Raw genomic sequence first — 18,049 nt, forward strand, 5'->3', positions numbered from 1 at the left:
CATTGTCAATACATTTTGCCCTCTACCAGAGGACTGTAATCTATCATTGTGTTTGTAGACTCACAAAAAGGAAGGGAGGAGATTCAAGAGGAAATTGTTTATCTAAGTCCCTATGAGGGAACAGGAAAATCTGTTTACCTTATCAACACTTTACTGTTGAGCCTACTCTCAGATATTTAGATGTTAGCACAGTATAATGTCAGACAGTATAAGAGACTGGTGTCAGCCATGAGTTTGTGAGACTATTACGCTAGACGATAGACTTTTTTTTACATAAACTAAGAAAGACACCTCAGAATAAGCATTCCTCCAGTACAGGACCCTGTCCATTATAATGAGACTATCTACAACTCTGCTTTGATTTGCTTGGTTCAAATCCAGGGACCACTCAGAACCCACACTCTCTCTCTTATTCTCCCAGCGGGAAAGAAGAACCATCATCAATGGCAAAAAGCAGTTGCAAAAATCAACACCTACAGCCAGCTTCACACTCGGGAGAGTGCGGTGGCTCCTCATCATGGTCCTTGGTGCGTGACACAGTCAGCAGAGCTTTTCTAGTAAACAGCTACAGAAATGATCCCTGCAAGGATGGCCTTGACTTCTGCTCCTTATCTGCTTGGCCTATGGCAGTTGGACAGTTTTCACTAATGGCGACAATGACTTTCCCAATTCTAGCTGCTAAATTTCCCAATTTTAGCAAACGAGAAAACATTGTACAACAGAACTCTTCACATAGTGTCACTTCACAATACATTTTTGTTCTCTTTATTTATACTTTAGCAATGCATCTTAATATTTTAAGTGGAAAGGTCATTAAAAAGCAGTCTTTAAGCTCCATGTTTAATTAGCATAATGTGAGTGAGAACCAACCACAACCATCATTTTTAAAGTTATTTCAATGTTTTTTTTAAAAACACCATACCCAGGAAAGCCTTGGGCTTTTGTTTGTTTTGCTTTTGTTTTGCTTTTTGCTAGTGAAAAGTCTTATCTTCATGTTTAGGTCTGTAACGATGAGTTCCATTATTAAAAAGCACCTACTTACTAAGAACAATATACAGATGAATTACAAATAAAATCAAAATTAGACTGAATTTCCTTAATGGAATAGAACAGATGCCATGAAAGTTCATCTAGAATTAGAAAATAATAGAATGGGGCAGGGATAGACAGCATAATAGTTATGCAAAGAGATTTTCATGCTTGATGCTCTGAAGTTCCAGGTTCAATCCCCCCGCACCACCATAAGCCAGAGCTGAGCAATGCTCTGGTGTTTCTCCCTGTGTCTTTCTCTCTCTGCATCTACCTCAAAAATAAAAATAAAGATAAATAAAATACTTAAATAGAAAAAAGTTTTTTAAAATAATAAATAAATAAATAAATAAATAAATAGAATGGAATGACCAAAACAATGCTGACAGAAAGAGAAATATGGAGACATCACACTTTCTGACTTCCAATTATATAATATGGTCATCATGATCAAAACTTATATTACTGGAACAAATATAGACACACAAAACAAAGTAACAAAGTTGAGAGCTGTCACATCTATAGATAGTTACTTTAAGACACAGGGAGACAGAATATTAAAAGGACAGTCTTATGTTGTTGTTGTTGTTTTTTTCTCCCAGAGCACTGCTTATCTCTGGTTTATGATGGAATGGGGATTGAACCTGGGATCTTGGAGCCTCAGGCATGAAAGATTTTTTGCATTATACTATCTTCCCCACCACAGTTTATTTTTTTTTTTCCCCTAACAGACCACTGTGCTGCTCTGATATATGATGTTACAATAAATTGAACCTGGGACTTTGGAGCTTCAGGCTTGAAAGTCTTATGGCATAACCACTATACTATATGTGAGACTATGAGGATAAAAGGAACCCTTCTACCTAACCTTCTAGTAGAAATGTAAAATGATTTAACCTAGAAAACAATTTGGAGATTTCTCAGAATATTAGAAATAGACCAACCAATGATCTAACAGTTCCTCTCTTAAGAATCTATCTAAAGAACACAAAAACTCATATCTAAAGAGATCTATAAATGGTATCATTATTTGTAATAGCACAAATTTGGGGAGAGTCCAAATGTCCAATGACAGATGAGTGTTTAGGAAAATGTTGGTACATGCACACAATAGGGTACTATTCAGGTGTAAAAGACAAAGACATGTAGCAAATGTCCCATAAACTATGAACCTCTCAATAAAAATAATTAAAAAATGCTTCATCTTGGATATAACTTGAAGGGTTATGTCAAGTGAGATAAGCCCGAAGAACAAATGTCTCATGAAACTTAAGAAACAGAAAAAAAGAGAGCTGGAGAGACAGCATAATGGTTATGCAAAAGACTCTCATGCCTGAGGCTATGAAGTCCCAGGTTCAATCCCCAGTACCACCATAAGCCAGAGTTGAGCTGTGCTCTGGTCTTCCTCTCTGTCTCTCTCTTTCTCTTATTAAAATAAAAATTATTAAAAAAGAAAGAAAGAAGCAAAGAAAGGAAAACTATAGTGTGAAACTTAGACTGACTGTGGTCTGTTTAGAAGAGTTAAGGACTTTAAAGAAGGAAAGAATAGGCTTGAGAAGGAATTGGGGACCCAGTGGAAGGAAGACATCAGTTGGTGGTGCTTACAGTCTGCAGACATTTATTATAAACCTAGGTGTTGGGCTAGTGATGCATGAGAGAGAGAGATGACCCCGTAACCAAGCTTGTGGTGGTGAGGCTGTTCAAATCTTTATTCATCTGAGCACCCCAGAGTCTGATGGTAGCACACCTGGTTAAGCCACGTGGTGCAAACCACAATGGCTGGTGTCAGCCTCCTGGTCTGCCCACACACTTCTCCAGGTCAGAACATGGAAGAGCCAAGTCGGAAATGGAAGTGGCTTGACAATACCATACATGGTTAGGAAAGGGGTGGAGAAAGGTGAAAAAGGTAGGGACTTCCTTAGCAACTATTGCTAGGGGTTTAATTGGTGGGATTAATAATGCCCTATGGTCTTGAGGGTAGAAAAAGAATATATTAAATGAGAAGAATGTATGGGAGAATAAGGTGGAGGCCTTAAGTAATTTGTTAAACAAAGAAGATTGATATGTAGATAATAAAAGGATGGGCCATAGTATCAAGGAATGCAGGGTAGATCAGATGAGGGGGAGCTGGCTTAATGTCTTAAGAAATGCTGGGCTCCTGGAGGCAGAAATATGCAGGGTGCTTTGTGAGGCAGGGAGTCTGAGAAGAGGAGGCAAACCTTTGGGGTTACTCCTGTCCTTTCTTGCTCAACCTCTCGGTAGAGAGAGAGACTGACAAGATAGATGCACCCCTCAGGTCAAGCCCTGCCAGGCTCTACTACATCTTCACAATTTCCCTACACTGGGGAGATAGGAAGCCACACATGTGACAGCAACTGTCTTGTAAATCATTACTCCTCTCCCCCTAATAACTATATGGAAAAAAACAAAACAACAACAACAAAAGCAAACCTTAAGGACCATTAGTTCTTGAATGAAGGAAACTCACCAATCAGTAGACATTAGTAAGTATCCCAAACCCACCTCCCTCTAATATCAGTTTCCTGTCTGCAGCTTTCTATGGGTCCTCTAGTCAGACCACTGAGATTCAAGTCCCATTTCTCCCTTTGCTGTCTATGTTGTACTGGAAAAGTTACTTAACCTCACGGTGCCTCAGCTTTCTCATCTTTAAAATGGGACCAATTGCAATAATAACCTCAGATGAGATATCTTGCCAGACCAGGAGGTTACAAATTCTAGAGAAAGAACTTAACTTGGTAGGCGTTGCAAAAACACATAGTCATGCTATCTTCCTAACCTATTTTCTTAGGATTTGAGAAAGGAATGTATCATGGTGATTTTCTAGACAGGTAGAATTTGTTCAAGTTAAAGAAGTGAAGCTGAATATTTCACTCAGTCATCAGCACCTGGCTTTCACTCTCCTTTATTTAGAACACTCTCTACAGGTTGTTCTTTTATTTATTTATTATTATTGTTATTTAATATTTATTTATTCCCTTTTGTTGCTCTTGTTTTTTTTTTTTTTTACTGTTGTAGTTATTCTTGTTGTTGTTGTTGGATAGAACAGAGAGAAATGGAGAGAGGAGGGGAGATAGAGAGGAAGAGAGAAAGATAGACACCTGCAGACCTGCTTCATAGCCTGTGAAGTGACTCCCCTGCAGGTAGGAAGCCACCGGTCCTTGTGCTTTGCACCACCTGCACTTAACCCACTGCGCTACCACCTGACTCCCTCTACAGGTTGTTTTTAGAGAGACCTGGGCGTGTTTTAGGCAATGAGTCTCTACTTCTTGAAAAAACTGCACGGAGTACATTGACTTGGGAGAGGTGATTCCTGAAAGTCAAATCCAAGTATGTGATAGAAGTAGTTAAAATAACTCACGTGGGTAGTGCGCTGCTTGGCAATGTGCTGACCCAGGACCCCCAACACAGTGAAGGTAGTTTTGGTACTGTGGCCTCTCTCCCACACACGTCCATCTCTTTCTAAAATAAAATCAAAATGAAAGTACATGGTGGACTTACTACATGTGTGATACATTACAATAATCATTTCATTATTATTCCTAAAAACTTGTGTGGGAAAGACAACATAATGATTATGCAAATAGATTTTCATGCCTGAGGCTCCAAGGTCACAGGTTCAGTCCCCCGTACCCTCTTAAACCAGAGCTGAGCAGTGCTCTGGGTAAATAAACAAACAAATAAATAAAATACAAAACTTTGTACTACTTCCAGTTGGATTTTTGTTGGCTAATTGTCTGATTTTGTCACCTATGCCCTCCCTGAGTCAGTTTTCACATCTGTAAGAATTTGATACCATCTGTTCTGCCTACTTCACTGACTAACAAATAAAATGATGCCTGTGAATGTTCTCAGAAAATGATCATTTTATAAATTGAGGGTATTTAAGAAGGAAGTTGGTAAAATTTAAATATCACAAGACTTGAAAAACTCACTGTATCATCATAGACTGTGACATTTGATGGCATATGCAGCACTGTGCCCTTAGACATTGCATATGAGAAACCAGCTGCATCACACATTGAGATCTTTTCAAAGGATTCATCTACTTATTTAGAAAAAGAGACAGAAAGGGAGAAATCTAATGTCATTCCAACATAAACAGTGCTGGAGACTGGATTTGAGACCTTGGACATGTGAGACCAGTTCCCTACCACTAAGGACCTGCCTGGCTGCAAAAAGGTTTATTTTCTTTTTGAAGTAGGAAACATTGAGTAAATCCACTGAACAAAACAGGAAATCTGATGAAATATAAAAGTCTTTGTTCTGGATGATACATAGTCCCATACTGACAGAAAAGGATACCACAGCTGCAAAGTTGACAGGGTTCAGGTGTGATGTATAAGTTGTAATCAGGTAATACAAAAAGGAGATTTATGTAAAAAGTATCTCACCTTCTGACAAAACCGATAAGAAGAAAGGAGAGCCTGGACAAGTAGATAAGGGTTGTGGTTTGGAATGACTCCCGCTAAGTCACAGTGACAGTCATGTTGAAACGTTGACTTCAGCTGAGTGAAGATGTGTTTCTCAGAGATTCAGAAATAGGAGCAAATGCAGTGTTCTGGTGTTCTGGGTTACTTTTGAAGAGCACAGTTATCAGTGTGAAAAAAGAATGCACGTCATTCCTAAATTAATCCTGTCATGAAACAGAAAGCGCCTGTGTAATCTTCCACACCTCAGTGACACTGAACATTTTCTAGCTCAAAATTCAGCTTTTCCATGAATTCAAGTTCACCAAGGTGTGTTCATATGTAATATGAAATATTGAGATCCCAGATGAGTGGCACTGTGCTTCTGCAGTTACCTGGATTCAGATTGCCCTGTGCAGATGACATGCATTTTCTGCCTCTATAAAATTCAAGGGATCACTCAGATAACACACAGGAGCTTGTCATGAGCAGCCAGAAGATTAAAGGAAGTCACAGGTGGGAGAACGCTTTAATATGTAGCGATGATTAGGGTGAAAGCAAAGGAGAAGGAGAAGAATGTTTAATGCAACAGGATGAATGAGTCAGAAGTGGAATAGACATTGTTTGTTCTTTACCTGGGAGTGTATATGTCCTAGGATAGAATTATTTTCAGGTGAAGAGGAAGTGTGTAGCAATGTGAACTCAGTGCGTTATTTAAATATCCTTAGAAAGTTCAGAAGAGGTAGTGAAAAAGGTGGAGGAGATTGTTTTCTCATCCAGAACAATTCAATGATCTGAATAATTATGCCAGGTGTTCTAGAATCAGAGACATAATATAAGCTATTAGACAAGCTACATTTTCTTCCTATTTCCTAGCAGAAAATACAGGAGACTAGAAATACCTACTAGTTTTCTGGGTTCAGTGGAGTTAAAACTTTACTATTATGGACCTGGGGCAGAGTGTCATCGAGCCTCAATGTACAGAAAGAAAAGACTTAGATGACTTGTATATAGCTTGGTTAGGACTACAGGTATGGTTTGGTGCTGTAACTGAGTAGTAGTACTATTGAGGGATAGGAGGTACCTGGAGGGTACTGTCCAGAAAATGGGAGTGGTGACAGGTGTGGCCTGGAAAAGTGAAGGCGGGACTTGGGTGTTAAAAGTGTCACCTGTTGGCAGAGCTACTCTCTTTCTGTCTAGGTCACCATGTGGGTAAGAGCTTTTCTTACTCTTTGGCCCTTTCTGCCTTTCTCTGTCTACTCATCAAGATGTGAGTAGGGTGCTTCTCTTTCTCTCTCTCTCTCTCTCTGCCTAATGTGTAAGAGTTTTCAGTTTTCTTAAATAAAGCTTAAAATTCCTGAAAATCATGCTCTCTCCTCAATTCTTTGTTGAGATAATGTGTGATGGACAAATATTGGGGTAACAAGTGACTGTCCACCTTCCCTCCTAATACAGTACCCCTTTTGATGTTAGCCAAGCTGATATTTGTTGAAAGTGTGAATTGGAATTGATGGAAAACAACAACTTTCTGAAAGCTTGACAAAATAAGATAGAATACACTGAAATTCAATCTTTATTTAGTGTATTTAAAATTTGTGCTCTAGTCTAGGATGAATGCTGTGATAAAAGAGAATACCCAAACAATGAAATAATCCATAGAGAAGGGCATTGTACAAATTAGTGAATAATCTTCCATCCTAAAATAGAAGAGTTTTACTCACAGGAGAATTTCAGTTAGAAAATAAGAGTAACTAGGGGGGGCAAGCAGTGGTGTATCTGGTTAAAAGCACTTATCATCATGCACAAGGATCTTGGTTCCAGTCTCCCACTCCCCACTTGTTGCAGGGGGCGTGATGTTTCCTGAGTGGTGAAGCAGGTCTGCAGATGTCTATCTTTCTCTCTTCCTATCTCCTGCTCTCCTCTCAATTTTTTTTGTCTTATAGAATATAGAAAAAGGGGAGAAAAAAGGGAAAAAAGAAGGAAGGAAGGAAGGAAGGAAGGGAGGGAGGGAGGGAGGAAGGAAGGAAGGAAGGAAGGAAGGAAGGAAGGAAGGAAGGAAGGAAGGGAGAGCTACCAAATTCAGTGGATTCATAGTCTGCCATGGCACTGAGCCCCAGTGATAATTCTGAAGGAAAAAAAGAAAGAAAGAAAGAAAGAAAGAAAGAAAGAAAGAAAGAAAGAAAGAAAGAAAAGAAAACTAAGAGTTACTATATATGGACTACAGATAATTAAGACACATGAATTTGCATATATACATACACACACACACACACACACACACACACACACATATATATATATATATATATATATATATATATATATATATATACATACATACACACATACATGTATAGGTGTCTCTCAAATTCTCTAAGAACTATTGGGGTTATTGGTATGGAGCAAGTGGGAACAAGCTTTTTGGTGGTGGAGATGGTATGAAACTATAACCCTGGAATTTTATAAAACATTATTGAGTCACTGAAAAATTATTGTTAACATTAATACAGAGGTTGGTGTATCACACCAAAGTAAAGGACTTTGGGGTGGGAGAGAGGGTTCAGTTCTTAGAACATGATGTCAGAGCACATAGAGGGGGTTGAATTGTTATGTGGAAAACTGATAAATGTTATACTTGTACAAACAAACTACTGTATTCTGTTTTTTGTTACTCTCTTTTAGTGTTGATTGTAAAGCATTAGCAATTAATGCGTAGGGAAGGAAGAGTTTCTCCTCAAGCTGCATTTTAATTTGCTACTTCTCAAGTCTTCTCCCCAACACTCATAATTTTACTGAGATGGAGAAGGAAAGAGGGGAAAGAAAGAAGAGACACACAGAGACAAGAGACATTGAGAGTTATTTTCTGGTAGGTGTAATGAGAGACAAACAGCAATCCCTTTTATAAACTCTTAAGCCCAGAGTCATTTCTGCTGTAGAAATAATTATTTCAGGGTGGAGACTGAACATTGCCGAATTACTATTTTTGTTCTCTTCTTGAAACAAACATATCTGTATGTGTTATAGATATATATGGACGATTTCTACGTAGCTATATGTTTATAACTATACGTATAATTATCTAGCTATATATAAAATAACTGTGACTGACAGAAAGATGGATCTATATATCTTTTTACCTATATCTATCTGTCATCTATCTATGGCACAAAGTCAGACAAAATTAATTTTCAAACATCCAGATGATTTTGTTTTCTGGATTTGTCTTGAGATGGAAAGTTAGTTCTCCATTGTCATTTTAATTCAAATTAGCACTTAGGTTATGATGTCAGAAAACTGGATTTGAGAATCCAATTTGTATTTGAAATATCTTCAAAGATATTTTAACTCCTTAAGCATCTGCTAAGAGACCTATACGAACAAGAAGACTACCTATCTCCTTAGGTTGATAAGAGGATTTACAGAGGAAATGAATTTCCAACACTGAAAGCCAACAGCTCAATTGACAGACAAATGATTCCTGTAGCCTGACCTCCAGGCACAGAAGCAAATCTCTATCTGAAGCAAGCCTGAGCCAACGTTGAAGCCACTCATTACTCTGGCCTGCCCGTGAGCCAGCTTGCTGTTTTCTTCTGCTGAGAAGTGTTGCTCTAGTTCATCATCAATACGTCTTCTGTGATTGTCTTCCCCACATGTCTTAGTCCACTGTGGGGCCTATAACAAAGTAACATAGACTAACAGCTTATTGTTGTATGCTTTACATTGGGTTCTAGTTCTCCCCCGCCAAGAGAATTAGATCAGGCCTGCTAATTTCGTGGGCCAGCTTGGCCCCACCCCAAGAAAACCCGCGAGAGTTCCAGAGTTGGAGAGGAAGAGAGAGAGGGTTCCTGGGTTCCGGAGTTAGAGAGAGTGCTTGCACCACCGCAGAGACAGCAGAGTTCTGTTTGGTGATTAGTTTGCCCTAGTTTATGAATCATTGTTCCTGAATAAAGAAATACAGCTTCCCTGCCCAGCCGTTGTCTCCGCGTCTCTGTTACCCGCCCGTGAAGCTAGCCCGGCCAGCTGGAGCCTCCGAATTTTAACAACAGCTTATAAACAATATCAACTTACTGATTATAGTTCTGAAGTTTGTAGGTCCCAAGTCAAGGTGACAGAAGACTGTGTGTCTGGTGAGAGCTCACTCTCTGGCTGCTTTGTTATCCCATGTTCTTTGCCTCTGGGGATATGACACAGTGGTAGAATATGAGACCGGCTTATATGAAGTCATGAGTTCTATCCCAGTCACTGCACATGTCAGAGTGATGCTCTGGCTTTCTCTCTTCTTTAATAAATACTTTTCAGGTGCCCTTTATATTTCTGTGCTAATATGGCATTCACTGTCTTCTCAAGATCTACATTAAAATCCACACTTAGGTGGACTCTCGAATGCTCACATTGTTGATTATATGACATTTCTAGTTAACAAATGGGAAAATACTCTTATTATTCCTTTTTGTCCTGAAGCCAGGTAGAACTCAGTATAACAGAGCAGAGACCATAAGGGGTAAATGTGTAATGTAAATGCTATTATTAATATGTTAGGAGTATTTGAATTTCATCAGAATATATGATAAGTATTTACATAGATGACCGTTGAAGGTGGTGCCTCTGGAGGCCTGGCCCCCCTGTCAAGGCCTCAGGCTTCTTAATCAGGACTGACTCGTGCTGACTGGTGCTCCTTCCAGTGGATCACCTCAGGCACCAAAACAGACCTCATCTTCAATGTGGTCAAGAATACCTTCATGCTCATTGACTTGGAGATTATAAGGGCCTGGTAATAAAAGGGTTTTATTGTATTATTATTTTTTTTATCAGAGCACTGCTCAATTCTGGCTTATGGTGGTACAGGGGATTGAACCCAAGACTTTGGAGCTTCAAGCATGAAAGTGTCTTTGCACAACCATTATGCTATTGGGGTCAGGTAGTGGCACACCTGGTTGAGCGCATGTTATAGTGCGAAAGGACCTGGGTTCAAGTCCCCCCAGGACCCTACATGCATGGGGAAAGCTTCATGGGTGGAGAAGCAGTGCTGTAGGTATCTCTCTGTCTCTCTCCTTCTCTATCTCCCCTTTCCTCTCAATTTCTGACTGTCTCTATCCAATAAGCAAATATAGATAATAAAAAATGAAAAAAATAATAATAAATATATATCCATTATGCTATCTACCCCTGCCTGATAATAAAGGGATTTGTAAAGGACACCAGGAGACTTACGGGAAAATACACATTGGCTTCTCACATGGATAGCATTCACCATTGATAATGAAGATTCCCCAAAAGGACAGGACGTGGAAAGGGAAGCTCACTAGAGAGAACTAGGGCAAATAACTGACAGGCTAGACCTGGCAACAATAGCTGGAAAGCTGTCATCTGTGAGAGAATACATAGCACTTAATGAAAACACAAAGATCAGAGTCATTCTTTGCTCTTTCTTTGAAGCTCTTGCTCTGGTTTCCAGGATGCTGGGGCAGATCTACTATCCGAAGAGACTTTTTTTGAAGTTTGGAGGATTGTTTAAAAAACTTTTTTCCTAGTTATCTCCAAATCAGAATTTACTGCTTACCAAATATCTTGTTCCTAATAATGTCATTGTTTTTATTCTAAGAATTCATTTTGAGTACTTTTTTAAAAAATTTATTGGGGGAATTAATGGTTTACAGTACTCTTTGAGTACTTGTAAAGACCAGTATTCTCTGAAAATCTCCTTGATTTCCCTAAGTGACAAAGGGAGATTAACACATGTGAGCAAAATGGTGCTGAGGTCAGGCTGGAGCCCTAAACCAGGGCAAGAGTTTGGGCTCATCTCATGTAATAGTTTTACATTTCATTACTAGGAGATATAGAAAAAATACTTTAAAAATCTTATACTGGGGTTGGATATCTATATCAGAGATGGTTCAGAATTCAATCAGCTTGGATATAATTGTACAAGCTGATTCAGTCATTAGGGGTACATTTTCTTTTAAATATAGAATAATACACGCACACACACACACACACACACACACAGATACACAATTGTTGGAAAAGTCACTGTGCACTGATGCATTTCACCACTCATTAAGCTTTATTCCTTGTGTATTGTAACATGTGCGCTCAACCAGGTGCACCACCACCCGGGGCCATTTTTCTGTTTTTCTAGACAAAAATGCATCATGACTTTTCCAACTACCCAATTTACATCAATGCACAATATAATTTGAATTATCCTCTGTATTTTCTCTATTAAATTTCAACTCACTGAGTTTTGCAGTTGCTCGGCTTAAGGAAGAAGATGTTTATTGATGACTGTCCCTCAGAATCTCACTCCTAGAGTAGGCAGATGATTCCACAGAGAATGTGTATTTGGTTTTAGAGCTTGTTTGGAGGTTCTAGCAAGGGATCACAGCTACTCGTATACCCTCGACTGAAGACCGGTCTGTCTCTATTTGGGGAAGGCCGCCCTCTTCAACCGAGCGCACAGCTTCTGGAGGGACGCACATGGAAGGGTGAGGGAGGAAGGGGACACATGCCTAGCCAGCTAGATCAATTGAATCAACCCTGGTGATTAATGGGGTGACAGATGTCACAGCCAGATCACCCTCACATCCACATATTTGGTTTTATAGTTTAATAGGCATACTTTTTTTTTTCAACTTCAGTATCAGTTTCCTGAAGGAATGCTGATGTCCAGGGTCTTGTTGCCACAACTTGCATGTCCCCATTTCCTCAAGGTAGATCTCACCACTAGCAAACTATCACCCTATTCTACCCCAGGGACACAGAACCCCAACCTCCCTGGCGATGATACATTGATACATGCTTACAGGAATTCAAAGAATGCCTTCATCAGGATGACATTCTTAAATGAAGTCTGTTAAGCTCACTTGGGCATGTTCCATCACTCATGTCTTAAACAGGAAGATGACCTTTTCTTTCCTTTTTTAAATTGTTTTTTTACTTTACTGAGGGATTAATGTTTTACATTCAACAGTAAGTATGGTAGTTTGTACATGCATAACATTTCTCAGTTTTCTACATAAGAAAAAAAGACAAACAAAAGAAGGTCACATTCAACAATTGTTTCAAGGTGGTAAAGTTGTATTTCAAGGAAGAACCAATGGGCAGACAACTTCTCTCCCTTCCTACCTCCCCCCCCCACTGCCAACTTCCAGTTCAATGCCCATTGTGTCCTTACCTAGCCTGAAGCTTTGTCTCTTGCCCCTGGAAACTCATTTTCCCTTGAAGAGTATAAACTTTTTCTACCACTTGTCTCTCTCTCTCTCTCTTTATGGTTTCTTATCAATATCTAACCTGCTTGTTACCAAATCAAACAGCTGGATCCATAATATCCACTCAATACTCAGGAGAGTGAATTTTGTGATGTGTTTTATTATTATTTTTATTCAGAGAGGGTACCAGTGTGATAAAATGTTCTTTTAAATAATATCATAAATTCTAAAGCTGGTCAACTAGAAATGTCTAATTCATTTTTTCTAGTCCATAATGTATAATACACATGCAATGTATAAAGTACTTATCATCAAAGAAACTATCCTACTGACCACTTCTGTTTTTCCTTGAGTTTGAGAGAAAACCAACTATAAATTACTTATCTGTAGGAGACAGCAACTCCTAACAAAAATGTAATCCCAAAAGAACTTACTTTGTGTGTGTGTGTGTGTGTGTCCTATCAGAGTAGGCAAGTAAAATAAATATGCTAATTAACTTCAAAGACCCAGATAGGACTTTATCTGCGTTTGAAAGGACAATGCACTTTGGCAGATGAAATAGCCCCAAGTTAGTTTTGCTTTCTTTAAATTCTGTCCAGTTAATCACCACAATCCTTTTGAAGAACATGTGCTCCAGATAAAACTTAAATTCCTTGAGTCCAGCATATGCATAAGTACAACTTATGCTAAACATTATGCTAAACTTATGCTAAACATTATGTGTAGACACAGCAGCCTGCACAAAGTCTCTACACAGCAAACTTCTATGAAGCGAGAATTCTATGCTTGATGAAAACATAATAAAGGGGAGGAAGATGTTTTCCAATAAGATAGGAACTGAGTCATTAAGGATGGAGCCAGTATAGTCATAAGACATAGTCGATTTTTGGACAACCAAGGATTGAAAAAGCCTGTTTTCGTGTGGTATCGAGCGCATCTTGCAGAAATCACTGGTGGTGGATGAGTTAATTAAATCCATCTGCTGTAGGTCTCCCGACATGCACTGTCTCTCAGGTTCTCATAAATTATAGTGAATAGAATTTTAGTGCTTTCAGCTTTTATCTGGAGTTAGCATAAATGCGTGCAAGCTGATGTCAAACTCTGCAGAAATTACTGATGGGGTAACAGACCTGCTGAGGAGGAATTTAGTACTCTTGAGACAAACCCCAAACAAATGAGAACTCAGAAAATAAAGAATGGAGCAATTGCATTTTTAAATAAAAACATGCGTAAAAAAAAAAAGTCCAAAAATAGTAATTATATCTTTAGACTCAGCTAAAAATGTAGCTTCATATCTTATCAAAAGTAGTATTTTTTAATCCTCTGATTCATAAAGACACATATTCTAAATATGATGTCTGACATCAGTAATAGGATAAAATAGATAGACTATTTCCACAATAATTGCCACAAGAGGTCTATTTAACATATTTCTCTGAATAGTTCCAGTGATAATATGGTATCAGTCAGTGACTCCAATTTTCTTTCTATTAAATAAATTTTATTTGGGAAATATTGTTTGAAAAGACAGCTGTTGGGGGCCAGGCAGTGGTGCCCTAGGCAGAGTACATATGTTACAAAGCACAAGAGTGTGAGTTCAAGCCCCTCACCCCCATGTGCTGGGGAAAAGTTTCATGAGTTATGACATAGTGCTGTGTATTTCTCCCTTCCTCTATCTCCCCTTTCCTTTTGAGCTTCTCTTTATTTATATCCAATAAATACATAAAATATTTTATAAAATTCAGTAAATAAAAGACAGCTATTTCAGAGGGTACACTTTATTTATTTATTTATTTTAAATATTTATTTATTTATTTATTCCCTTTTGCTGTCTTTGTTGCTTTATTGTTGTAGTTATTATTGATATCGTCATTGTTGGACAGGACAGAGAGAAATGGAGAGAGGAGGGGAAGACAGAGAGGGAGAGAGAAAGACAGACACCAGCAGACCTGCTTCACCGCCTGTGAAGCGACTCCCCTGCAGGTGGGGAGCCGGGGGCTTGAACCGGGATCCTTACTCCGGTCCTTGCGCTTTGCGCCATGTGCGCTTAACCCGCTGCGCTACAGCCTGACTCCCAGAGGGTACACTTTAATTCTGTTTTTTTTTTTACATGTGAAGGAAAGTTTTACCCAATTTATAGAACAGATCACAGAAGGAATAAGGAAAAAAGAAAAAATCCAGAGTCACTATAACTTCACTACCTGTTCAAGTTATAATACGTTGAACTAGGAATATTCATTCTACAGGAGAAAACTGGCATTCTGAGAAGTTAACTATTAGTTTTTCTACAAGGACTTGATGACTTACAGTTGGAGCTGGGATGTTTCCTAAGACAGAATCAGCATGATAAATCCTTCTCAAATTTTGGTAGGTTCTTTTTAGTGCTCTGAGGCAGAAGGGCTGATTTCAAAGTCAAAACACTAGCCTAGTAGTGAAAATGCTATGGTTGATGAGAAGGGGGCTTTAAATAAATGCAATGAGATTTCTTTTCACAATCATGCCAGTTGAATCTTGACCCAAGATGATTCAGGCATTCAATCTTCTGATTTTTTTTTATATTTATTCCCTTTTTGTTGCCCTTGTTTTATTGTTGTAGTTATTATTGTTGTTGTTGTTGTTGGATAGGACAGAGAGAAATGGAGAGAGGAGGGGAAGACAGAGAGGAGGAGAGAAAGATAGACACCTGCAGACCTGCTTCACCACCTGTGAAGCGACTCCCCTGCAAGTGGGGAGCCGGGGTTCGAACAGGGATCCTTATGCCAGTCCTTGTGCTTTGCGCCACCTGCGCTTAACCTGCTGCCTACAGCCCGACTCCCGCATTCAATCTTCTAATGTTATGCAGTAGTTTTAGTTTCCATAAGAAATCACTGTTGATCATTTTAGTAATCAGTCCAACTAGTAACCTGCCAAGTTTTGTTAGTGAGCCCAATTTTGAAGTTAGTTAACACTTTGTAAGCAGTCAAGAAACCAACCAACTATAGTGTGTTATGATAGAAGTAACGCAATGGACAGATTGTCATAGAAACAAATGTCTCTTTCTTACCTTAACCATCTAATCTTTGGCAAGCTTCTGAACATTTGAACAGCTCACTTTTCCTAGGTGCTCAATGACAGTTGACAGTGACTCTAGTTTAGACAATGTATATAGTATTGTCAACATAGAACAGAAAACAGGAAGTCAATGAGTGATGATTAAAGTCTAAGAAGATCTGCATCCTCCTCTAAATGATGTCCTTTTTGAATGTACTTGTGAGTCACTTGGAGCAATGTTCTGAATGCACCTATGCCCAGAAGACACTTCTCAGATTTCAGATCAATTATGACTTATTACCTAGGAGTGGTTTATGGTCCTCTGTCACCTCTCAAAAATGTCTGAGTTGTTAGCATGCCAGCAGTCTTCTTTAGAGAATAATTTGATATGGAAGTTCAAGGAATCAAAGAAACAACCACTTTAATAACTCTCAAATGCCAGCTCACAGGCTGTCACCTTATCACTATGAAAACATGCCAGATATGTCAATTCTCTCATCTCACTTCAGATTCACTAATTTGACTTTCCTTGTGCCTGCCTTAGAGTCTATACTAGTTATATGAGCACTCAACCCAAGTAAGTCTGCTCAGTTGTGATTAAAAAAAAAAAAAAAAATTTCCCTGTCCATTCCCTTTTTAGCAAAGAGAGAAGTGAAAGTTCAGAGACCAGAAGTGACCTGCTCAAAGTTATCCAGCAACCAATGGCAGAATCACCGAGGCCAGTTATGTAGGTGTTTGTTGCTAAAACATAACTCTTATTGCTGCTGCTCTCATATCAATCTAAAAACAAGATCTGTGAAACATTAGCCGGGGGCCTGCAAGGAAGCAGTTATAGAAAATAAAAGGGAGCATTCTGAGAGGTGGCACAGTGGATAAAGCATTGGACTCTCAAGCTTGAGGTTCTGAGTTCGATCCCCAACATCACGTGTGCCAGAGTGATGTCTGGTTCTTTTTCTCCTATACCTCTCATAAATAAATAAATAAAATATTAAAAAGAAAAGGAAAAAGGGAGTGCTCCCCAGTGAGAAAAGATTAACTCTCTGCGAAAAAAAAATGTACTGCTTTAGAATTGCATGTGGTAAATTAACAGACTCTATGGAATTGTAGCCTTCAACTTTATGGAGTCTCTGAGGGAAAACGTGAGAAGACAGATCATGTTCTTTTTTTTTTTTTTTTCACTTGGCTTTGCTGAAAATAATTCTCTGTAATATCAGGATTTGCCAGGTGCCAGGGTGAGATTACAATAAAGGCAGTTGCAGATTTCCTTCTTTCAGGGATCAAAACAAAGTCTTTTGCCTCATGGAGATTCAGACATCATACCCTCCAGCCAGCTCTGCTAAGAAGATTGACAGGCCCCATCATTCAGACATGCTGTTCAAGAGATAGCTTAATAGCAGTATAGATCAAATCATCTTCAGACAGCAAAGTGAGGAGAGTGTAATAGTTAGCCCTGTTGCATTCTGCATGCATCTCACAAACCCAGGTGTTTAAGAGACAGAAGCTGGTGCCTGAAGATCAGAATATTTAAGATCAGAAGTAATTGCTGGCTGGAATATTTTTGGTGCAAAAGACTAGGCAATCTCATATTTGCATCTTATGTAATCTATAACTGTGTCCACTGATGAATGAATAGATCTAGATTAATGCTATATAAATAAATTTGAGAGATATTAAAGTGACTTGAGTCAGCTTGTTCTCACCAAGAAATAGTTCTGCTATAGGAAGATAAACACATAAAGCCAGAATGATCTGATAAGATAGAAAAAAAAAAATCCACACATTATCATTCCAGTTAGTGTTTAGTGAATTGTTTATTTTATTTCATTTTTTCCCCTCCAGGGTTATTGCTGGGTGGGGCTCGATGCCTGCACCACGAATTCACTGCTCCTGGAGGCCATTTTTCCCCCTTTGTTACCCTGGTTGTTTTCATTGTTGTTGTGGTTATCATTATCGTTGCTATTGATGTCATTGTTGTTGTTGGATAGGACCAAGAGAAATGGAGAGAGGAGGGGAAGACAGAGAGAGGGAGAGAAAGACAGACACCTGCAGACCTGCTTCACCACCTGTGAAGCAACTCCCCTGCGGGTGGGGAGCCCGGGGCTCGAACCGGCATCCTTACGTTGGTCCTTGCACTTAACCTGCTGCGCTACTGCCCGACACCCAAATTGTTTATTTTAAAGGATCAGTGAAATTGCTCACCTGGATAGTGCACCCACCATGCAGCCTGCTTCAGCCTGGCCCCCACCACACTGGAGGAAGCTTCGGGGCTGTGGTTCTTCACTAATACACACACCTCTGCTTCTCTCTATCTGAAAAAGTCAGAATGGAGCAATGTAGATCATATGATGATTACAT

The 18,049-nt window shown here is 39.1% G+C and overlaps 1 non-coding gene across 1 annotated transcript; it reads right to left on the reverse strand.

The window, feature by feature from the left end:
• Window positions 1–383: 383 nt before the first annotated feature.
• LOC132533294 (small nucleolar RNA U3) lies at window positions 384–596 on the reverse strand. Its single transcript, XR_009545181.1, has one exon. It is a non-coding gene; the product is annotated as a small nucleolar RNA U3 (small nucleolar RNA).
• Between the last annotated feature and the right edge of the window lie 17,453 nt (window positions 597–18,049).

The sequence above is a fragment of the Erinaceus europaeus genome, chromosome 15, assembly GCF_950295315.1.
Source record: "Erinaceus europaeus chromosome 15, mEriEur2.1, whole genome shotgun sequence".
Lineage (NCBI taxonomy): Eukaryota > Metazoa > Chordata > Mammalia > Eulipotyphla > Erinaceidae > Erinaceus > Erinaceus europaeus.